The 10,014-nt window shown below is 41.7% G+C and overlaps 1 protein-coding gene and 1 long non-coding RNA gene across 3 annotated transcripts in view; one reads left to right on the top strand and one right to left on the bottom strand.

Moving 5' to 3' along the window:
* The first annotated feature begins 261 nt into the window (after window positions 1-261).
* Window positions 262-10,014, top strand: part of LOC309698619 (uncharacterized protein) — a 97,674-nt gene continuing 87,921 nt past the window's right edge. Inside the window, exon 1 of the mRNA XM_082521188.1 lies at window positions 262-626. The gene's annotated coding sequence lies outside the window, so the exon portion shown is untranslated. The remainder of the gene's footprint in view (window positions 627-10,014) is intronic.
* Window positions 7,494-8,843, bottom strand: LOC309699404. Of its 2 annotated transcripts, XR_014274323.1 has the most exons (3): window positions 8,779-8,843; window positions 8,431-8,651; window positions 7,494-7,647 (listed from the first exon to the last, which is right to left on the bottom strand). It is a non-coding gene; the product is annotated as an uncharacterized lncRNA (long non-coding RNA). The 2 variants fall into 2 exon arrangements; XR_014274324.1 differs by lacking the exon at window positions 8,779-8,843 and having other exon boundaries at window positions 8,431-8,721.

Raw genomic sequence — 10,014 nt, 5'->3', positions numbered from 1 at the left:
ATTTACGAATAAATTCTTTACAAATCCTACCATGTGGATTCATGGATTTTTTTTTTCACATTCTGTCTCTCACAGTTGAAGTGTACCTCTGGTGCAAATTACTGACCTCTGTCATCATTTTAAGTGGGGGAACTTGCACAATCGGTGGCTGACTAAATACTTTTTTGCCCCACTGTATATAAGGCACAATAGCAGTTTTCTCAAGGCACTTTTTTATTTTAAAGTTTATTTATTTTGGTCCTTAACACAGCTGTTCCCAACCACGATGTCATGTTCTGTGTGAGGATGCTCTCCACAGCGCCTGTATAGAAAATCCTGAGGATCTTTGGAGAGACCCTGAAATTCCTCAGTTGTCGTAGGTGATACAGGCACTGCCTAGCCTTTTTGGTCTGGACCTGAATGTGGGCAGCCCATGTCAGGTCTGAGGAGATGTGGACACCAAGATACTTGAAGGACTGCACCCTCTCCACTGGAGCTCCATTGATGATAATGGGCTTGTAGTCTCTGTGCTGACTCCTTCTGAAGTCCACCACCAGCTCCTTGGTCTTGCTGACGTTCAGCTGGAGGTGGTTGTCCTGGCACCATGATGCCAGATTCTTCACTTCATCCATGTAGGCCGTCTCATCGTTGGTGGAGATGGCACCCAACACCACTGTGTCGTCAGCAAACTTCACAATGGTGTTGGAGCCATGGGTGGCCACACAGTCTGAAGTGTAGAGGGAGTAGAGCAGTTAAGTCAATTGGAGGTCACTAAATATTAAATGGGTGGGTAACTTTGCCAAAACAATGCCGGACTCTGTAGTTTTCTCTGGTCCCCTCCCCACCTGGACCTTGGAGCAACTGTTGTTGGGATTTGGCACTATGTAAATAAAATTGAATTGACAAGTGAAGCAGGCAAATCTTTTGTTGTAAGTTCATCTTGTTTGTTTGGCTCTGGACGAAAGCGGTCGCACTTTTCTCCTCTCCCTTATCTTCTCTGCTTGGCTTCTCAATGTCCTTGTCTTGTCTCACCTGCTTTTTCTACTTTTGCCCTGGAAAACTCTCACTGTCTGTTCTCTAAAACCTAAAAGAGGAATTATGGATTTGATTAACTGGTCCCTGAATGCAACTGACACCCTCTTCTCAAGGAAAAGCCTGGGCTCGGGTGAGCCCGAGTGTCCTGGAGGGACGTTCCCTGCCGGATAAACGATGGACGGGTGGAAGAACTGGAGGGTCGTGTGCCTGGTGGGACTGTCGATCGAGGACATTGACGACATCTACCTTTTTGGAACCATGATAACATGGTTGTTGCTGATTGGAGCTGGCTTGGCCCTGGCTTATTGAAGATTAAAGAAAGCGGAATCAGCTGTTCAAAACCCCACAAGGCTGCCCGCTGTAATTGAAATGATGGGACGAGTTGCGACTTCTCAAAATGGGCTCATTGAACGCAGCACGGATAAGATCTTGGAGAAGCTCAAGGCTGTCGTGAGCACTCAGACTATGCTCTCTGAGCGAAAATTGGATAACATCTCGGAGAAGCTCACGGCAGTCATGAGTACTCAGACTATGCTCGTTGAGCGCAAGATTGACAACATCTCGGATAAGCTCATGGCTCTCCAATGGGAGATTGAGAGACCAGTGTCGGACTGCTAGATTGGCTGTGAAATTGACATGCAGTTGTTCGCACTAAAGGAATACCACCATCATTTCATGCAGCTACCATATCAGTGCCAGCTGTGGTCTCAAGGCTAGAGCTGAATATAACAAATTCTCATCCTGATGACAGACAGTGTTTAGACTGTTCCTAACCCCTTTGAACACTTATCTCCAAGGCCGAAGTCAAACAGCGGGTCTAAGTCCCAGCGCTGGATTAATAGCGCTTGGCTGGATGGCCGTGGGTAATTTGGCTCACCCCCTTACCCACCCCAGTTGTTTGTCATGTGGTTTATGGTGTTGTGATGTGTATATGTGTGTGCGCTCTATGCTGAGGAGTTGTTTTTTTTTTTTGTTCTCATGACCTCCCATATTGAGCCCAACATGACTAGAGGTCTCTTTCTCCCCCTTCTCCACTTGCCCGTTTTATTGTACATGTCATTGGTTTTTTTTTTCCAGATTACTACCTGTCTCTGACCTATCATCCTATCTTCCCACAACATGTCTTTGCTATGTATGTATGGTTGGGGGGGGTGTCCAGTTTCATAGCAGGTGTAAACACTGCATGTGACAAATAAAGGTTTGATTGATTGATCTTGAATGTATTCACTCTAACCATGCAAAAATGCCCCCCGAAGGTTTCCTCCCAACCAGTCTCCTCTGCCAGAATCCAAAAAATCAACAGCAAAATCACCCACACTCCTTCTGCCTTGTCAAGGTGTCAGCAGCTTGTAAGCTACTAAGTCAGTAGTAGAGTCTTTATCAAAACCCTGCATCAATTTTTCCAGAAACTCTACACAAGTTATATTCATTTTACCAGCCAACACTACCAGAGCCTTTATAAGCGCTCACAACAAATCTTATTTCAGACGTTTCCAATGAGTAAGCTGTCTAAAATCTTTGAGTAAAGAATCCCAGACACTTTTGCCAGGATGAATCCCTCTGATTTATCAGTGACTGGTGGTGAGGTATTACTGTGGGCGGTGTGGTAGTGGTGGAATCAAAGTTTTAATTTTTGGCTCTGATTGTGAATTATACCTTTAGTTTTGACAATCTTGTTGAAGATTTCTTCCTGTTGATGATAAAGATGATGAAGATACCTTATCATGCTCACCTAAGAGCACTCCCTGGCTGGAGAGAGCCTTCTTCAGGGGATCTGTTCCTGCTGCATTGAATGCTCAGTAGATCGTTTTCTTAAGCCAGGAGGAGAATTCTGGACACATGTGCAGAGCACAGAGGTAAGGTTACGATACGGGAATGCTTATGGGGATTTCTTACTAGCCTCTACAGAAGAACCTGTTTCCCTTGAACTACTCTCCCGAAGTTCAATGAATGATCTGCTCCAATACGCTACCACTGAAAGCGGTTATCTGCAGGGCTGTATCGAGAGTCATTAATTTTAATCCCAAGCGAGTAGCAATCTCCTGATCTAAAAAGTTCTGCTCTGCTCGATTAAGGCATTAACTGTTTCTGAATGAGGCACACACACATACCAACAGAGGAGAAAAGAGAGAAAAGGGGAGGGGAAAGACCGAAAGGCAAGTCAAGCCAGGAGTAGAAGGGGACCGTGACACTACAATATGGATCTGCATTGATAAGTGAAAAACAGATTCAGTATTGGCTAATTTCTAAAACATTTAAAAAGCAGACTATGAAGTGGGTGATGCTTATTATAACTGGCTGGAAAATTAGATGCATACAATGCCCCTACTGCTGAAATGAATCAGTTTTTATTTGCCCCAGTGTTGCAAAGTGCCCCAGTACCCTTAGCTCAGGGATAATATTTACTTCTATTTCCTGCCCAGCATGGCTGACTTGGATGTAGTCAGCATGTGTCCCTTGATCCTGGTGTACACGAATGGGAGAAACTGCTTAGTAAAACGGCAATCAGCTTCCCCTTACATTTACCCATGAGATTCTCAGCTCCACCACTTCCCTGCAGCTGAGCTAAAGCCACGTCCTGCAACCATAACTGCCTATCATATTTAATTTCTCATTAACTTAAGCAGCTGGAATGTTGTTCCAGCTGGACCATTCCAGCTTAAACGTCATCAAATTTAACCTGCATGTAGAACTGCCAGCTTGTTTAATCTGTTGTATTACATAAACAAAAGGGCTTGCATCTCTGACCTGTTACTGTTCAAGCTTTTCGCAAATGTTCGAGATGCAATGGCATCTCTGCATCTGACATAAAGATATAAAATAAATGTAACAGAGATCTCCCAACGTCAACATAATTAATTTAATGTATTATTGACCATCCGACTGTCATCAGTCCCAAAGATCATTGTCTACCGGGATAAACCTAATAGCTATGGAGCAGTGCATGAGAAGCTGATGTGAAATGTGACATTTGTGAACCCCTCTGCCTCATTTGGTTTAAGAAATACCTTTGGCAAATTACAGGGAAAAGGGCAACTTTCACAGCTCCTTGAGATGAAAAAGTGCCTTTTTTCAAACGCTGCACAGAAAAACAAACAATTACATTCATGACTGCCTTTATTTACTCCATGATTGAGCAACACAGGCAGACAGTAGCAGGTGGATTAATTAAGTAGTGCCTGAAAACTTTTATTCTTTTCGCATTGTCACATTGATGGATGGCTGAATAAAGTCAATGAGATGGCTATCAATACACCAGAGCAAACCAGTCCAAAAACAGCACAAAAGGGATCTTAGCTAAAGAAGAAAATGCAAAAAACTGACACGCAAAAACAGGTGTGCTGTTGGTGAGATCCCTTTTTAGTTATGGCACAGCCTCTTGATAACAACAAAAAAAGCAAGTAATTGGAAATGAAGAAGGCTGAAAATGCAATATAACATGCCAGCAGCATCTCAAATTGCCTAGGTTTAGCATCTTTTGATGAGGTTTCTCATTAGAGTTCTGTACAGCCCAGAGTTTGGAAATATCACATAATTAATTAAAATGATAGGGATGGAAAAAGTGGGCTGTCAATGATAGGATGGGAGAGGGCCTTTACATATTCATTGTTGTGATCAGAGCCCATTTATCTGCCTATGAATGTGCCTGTTGACAGCGACCATTACCTCTTATGTGAATCTGGACTCCTGGGCTGGTATCTTGTTTCCAGAGCATTGATAGAGCTTCCAGCTTCTATTGCTGTGGAGGGATTCAAAAGCTTTATTTAGTTGTCTGAGAAATCCAGGGAGAAAGAGAGTGAGACCTTGCCAGGCTGTTTTCATCCCCTTTATCATCTAGTTTTCAGATTCAGATAGTGAGATTCTGGCTGTGTTCATATCTGTTTTTTCTCCTACACATGTCGGCTTACGCATGTCATGCAGAGAAAAGTACAAGAAACTTAAATCTATCGTCTCCCTCTTTATCGGTTTCACAAATACTACAAGTTTATCCACCATTATTACCTCCCCACCATCCATTTATCCTGCATCACTTATCCTGAATTTGTGTAACAGTATAATATAGAAATGTTTATAGAGCAAGAGCAGGTAAAAAAAATTGCATAAGTGACCAATTGCAACCAAACAAAAACGTTGAAACAGAAAAAACCCCCAAAAGGCTAGTTAGGATCAGCAAACAAATGTCAGTCACTTTAAAATTAGATGTGGCATCTAAGACACTATTCTGAATAAACTTTTACAGTTTTGTCTATCCTAAAAAGTGAAAGAATATTTTACTGCCTTTATATCTATGTGACATAAGTGTGTAAACAAAGATAATATTTAATCCAACTGAGCCATTTGAAGGTGTCCAGTAGACAGTGTTGGGGAGTAACGGAATACATGTACCGCCGTTACGTATTTAAAATACAAAATATGAGTAACTGTATTCCGTTACAGTTACCGTTTAAAAAGGTGGTATTCAGAATACAGTTACTTTGTTGAAATAAATGGATTACACGGCGGTACTTTCCTGTTTCATATTGTCGCGGGTCAGGACTGTTTGGGTTTTGTTTGACAGCTACGTTCTGTTGTTCCAGGCGGCAGCGTTACGGTTGCCATGGTTACAGGGCGACGCTCTCTCTCTCTCTGCGACTGTGTGTTTCCTGGGTGAGAGAGCGCCTTTTCATTGTTGTTGTTGTTGTGCTAAGCTAATAGGCAGAATGCTACAAGCATAGCTCTAAAGAATGTAGCATCATGGGCAGTGTAGTCCGTGTTGCAGGGAGAATGGACTGCCATACACGTTATGGGTCTGTGAGCACGAGGAGGGAGAAAAAGGGGAGTGGAAAGGTACGAGTTGTCATCGAGGAAAAACGGGAGCTGGAAGCATGTAAATATAATAATAACCACTGCAGCCAAGAAGAGTGCCTGACGAGCCCAGTTGTAAGTAAGCTATTAAGACTCGACTGTACACCGTGTTCGTGTTTTCCTCCGAAAACAATAAGTTCCGTTGGAGCAGCCTTTCAACGCCTCTCTCTGTCTCTCGCAAGAAAAGTTGACCAACACAACAAAGTAAAGCTATTTTTCGGCAACGAGCCTACAGGGACCCCGCCGTATTAGTCAGAGGTCCCTTTAGTATAGTTCGGAGTCGCGGACCTTCAGTAATAGTAATAAATCACAGCAATAGTACATTCACGTTGTTGTAAAAAGCATGATAATATATTAAGTAATCCAAAGTATTCAGAATACGTTACTGTCATTGAGTAATGTAACGGAATATGTTACAGAATACATTTTGGGGCATGTATTCTGTATTCTGTAATGGAATACATTTTAAAAGTAACCTTCCCAACACTGCCAGTAGATGCTGGCAACTTCTAATCTGGAAAGTTGTCTTCAATCTTATTGCTTTAGTTGAAAGTATGAATCAAAACACCTTAAATATCAGTATGACAGCTTTGAAGAGTTAGTTTGTCCCAATTACCTCTCCTGGAAGAAATGCTTTAATATATTAGTTATTTAGTGACAACTGAATAGTAAATGGATAATAAATGTAATTATTTCACTTTGAAAAGGCAGAGTGTCACTTCTGTGTGGTCACATCACCTGTGTTGCTAACCTAAGTTTTATTTACCTACATCAAATAGCCATTTACAAGTTACTAATAGATAGTCAAAAGTAAACCTAAATGTCATGGAGCAGTAATGTGGCAGGCAAACTGGACCCAAATGCAACCGGAAACTACAACTCAGTGGTAGGCCATGTAAAAAACACAGAGCGCAGTCAGTGGATGCTTAGGTGCATAGTGCAAAGAGGTCACCAGCTTTCTGCAGAGTCAGTTGCTGCAGAACTTCATATGACCTTCTGATCAGCTCAAGAGCAGTCCATACAGAGCTTCATGTAGTGGTTTTGCATGGCCAAGCAGCTGTATCCAAGCCTTACGTCAGCCAGAGCAGTGCAAATGCTGGGCTAACATAATGTTAAACCCTATGGATTAAGATTGGGAGGTCACTCAAGTTCATACATGTTTTAAAGCAGACTAGTGAATACTTCTGGCAATACAGTGTAATATTTCAGTATAAACCTATTTTAACTTAGACAGATTAAAAAAAAAAAAAAAGAGGGAAACAAAACAAAAAAAAAACCCCTAGATAAAGCATTAAAATTCTGTGAGTAAACCAATGTACAATCCTACTGTACGAAAATGTAGCCAAAATTTCCCACTTGTGGGACCTGCCATGTTGCACTTTTGGAGCCAGAGTCTGCATGGTAGTGACTTGAGGTGGAGTGTCCTATCCGCTAACATGGAGGAGGTGGGGTTTATGACCCTATAAACCCCACCACCAGACACCAGGGGGCGATAGAGACATTTTGCTTCAATTTTGGGGCGCTATTATGTCATCCATGTTTTCTATAGTAATTGGAACTGTCATGTGTCACGGGACCAAGTGGTCAGTCTCAAAACTGACTCGGGTGCAGAAACCCAGGATAGAGACAGCAGGTAGTTTTAAAATATATTTATTTATTGATTTAGTTTTTGAAAATGTGGCAAGAACAAAAAGCAGTGAAACGTAGAACTTGGCGTGGGGAACGTGGATCTAGCGAAGGGAAATGGGGCCTGAGATGCAGCCTGGAACAGGGCAGTTAGCAGCCACACTAAGGAGAGAGGACAACGGAGTTAGGGAAGTAGTCGAGTGGAGCTCTGAAGTTGGTAATGTTACAAAACCCAACTCTTTGATATTTGGGCTGAAGGAAGAACAACATTCGGTGTTTAATGCTCAAGCAACAATCACTTTAATCAATACAATTCTCTTTATTCTATACAACACTTTGAGCCTTACAAATGTCCGGACGGGAGAAGTGTCTGACCATTTCTCCCATTCTTTTAGCTTCAGCCCCCCTCCAAACTAAGCATTCACATTCTTTCCCTCTCATTGAGCCTAAGTTACGACCTTGGTTTCCTGTTCAGTATGTTTTGTTCTCTCTAATCAGATAAGTCCAGGATTCTACACAAACAGCATTTCTTATAAATCAGCAGTATAATGCATCATAATACAGCGTAATATCCCATTCCTGTTTTTCTTCAAAATAAACAATTTTATTACAACTTACTTGGGGAATTCCATAACTCAGCATCCAACATCAAAATCCACTGGGGCAGTCCCAGCAGCACATTAGACTCTCTAGTCTAAACAACAGTGTCTCAGTAACTTTCCACTAGCAGATGGTCCCCTGTTATCTACTCTCTCCTAGGCAAGCGTGAGCGAGAGTCTACAGCATTCTACCCCCCAAGGACACGTAGTCTAATGCCTTTATTTTCAGGGCCACTTAATACTACAATATATGGTTAGATGGCATTTTAGTTAATATAAAGTGTAGAATTGAGGCATTTCAAATAATTCCATCTCAACAGTAAGTATATTATGTAGCTATTCTTACTTGAAGACGGAGGAGAAGAGTGATGAAAGGAGGGTGACGTAAATCCGGGGTGAGCTGAGCAGTGTGGAAAGTCTGACCTGAGATCCAGAGGATCCTGATGGAGTGTGGTGGCAGGAGGGTAGGCAGGTGAGGCACAGAGTGATTTCAAAAATGTTGGTTTGGTATCCTGAGTCCAAGACGGGAGCTTAAGCCAGACGTTTGAGACAAGGTGAGTCCAGGAACTGTAGCACAGGAAAGTATCGTTAGCAAGCTAAATCACAAAGAGCACTCGAAACATGAGAGCCAGCTACCAACATGGGTTGATTCATAGGCTGCATCCTTTGGAGGACGCATTTGAAGGCAAATTACATCACAGCCAGGTGATGAAAGCTGTCCCAATTCAAAGGCTGCTCCAAATGCGTCCGACAAACGTGTCTCTCATTGAGTTGATGAGTTTGTTATGATTCCAGGGTGGTTGCAGCTGTTAATTCTTTTTCCGTGCAATCCCTAATGCATTTTAGCACATCTGGTAGATGTTGCTGGTGATTTTACACCAGAGCATTTTGGCCCTGTAATTATTATTTCAATTAGCTATATAAATTTTACAAAAAAATACAAATTCAGTGCTATTACTTTAAAATAGCAGTTTTTCTTGTAGTGCATTACTTGAGGATTGTTTGTAATTATGTGTCCTCAGTTTTGTATGTAAATTGAATCATTCGATCCAAGTAATATTCACTAAACCAATTGGCTTAATTAGTTGACATTTCCAAGTAAAATGTAATGGAGTGACATCAGTGAATATGGCCACCTTCTCTGCATTCAGAGCATGACGTCAAAGCCCCTCCCCACATTTGAGCGGTCTTTCTTCAGACATACCATGGTCCACATTTCGACGGTTGGCAGACTTGACGGAAACGGGAAGAAGTGGAACCATGAATGTAATTTTTAAGCGGAACAAACTTTGTACGTTCCTGTTGGCTCACCTACTTAAGTCAGTTTCTCCGCACTGAAAGCAGCTGCACTAGCAAATAGTGTATTTTCCTGCTAGACTTGCTGACTAACTTTCCTGGCAGGAGGTATGTCCATAATTTCCCACAGCACTTTACAGCTTAGATGGCCACCCAAACAACACACGCCTGCTGCCTTAACGTCTTTATGAATAAAACGACCACGGTTGCTGCACCGCTGCCATGAGGTGTATTTTGAAAAAAAAATTTCACTCGATTTCACTCAAGTCTTCATATTGACCTGTTTTAAATTTGACACCAAGCTGACATATGTAAAAAAAATAAAAATAAATTAATATCATTGTGCATCCTTGAGTTAGTAGAAATTAGTTGAAAAGCATATAAATAACCTTTTTTTTTTTTTTTTTACAGAACATAGGACCTTCTTACTGCTAATTTGAACTCCACAAGGTAAGATCAAATTAGTAACGATTAGGTTTAACTTGTCACATAATTTCTTTGTGTGGCAGTTTGGTTTAATTTTGAGAAGAGATTGGGATTGTTAAAACACTACAGACTAAAGCATGGAAATGGTGGTCGCAGCCAGTCAGTCCCTTGTCTTCACACTGATTGCCCTTGCTCGTTTAAAACATTT

Source organism: Aulonocara stuartgranti (assembly GCF_965226115.1).
Source record: "Aulonocara stuartgranti genome assembly, chromosome: 22".
In the NCBI taxonomy this organism is placed as follows: domain Eukaryota; kingdom Metazoa; phylum Chordata; class Actinopteri; order Cichliformes; family Cichlidae; genus Aulonocara; species Aulonocara stuartgranti.
This window is presented reverse-complemented; position numbering and strand designations above follow the sequence as displayed.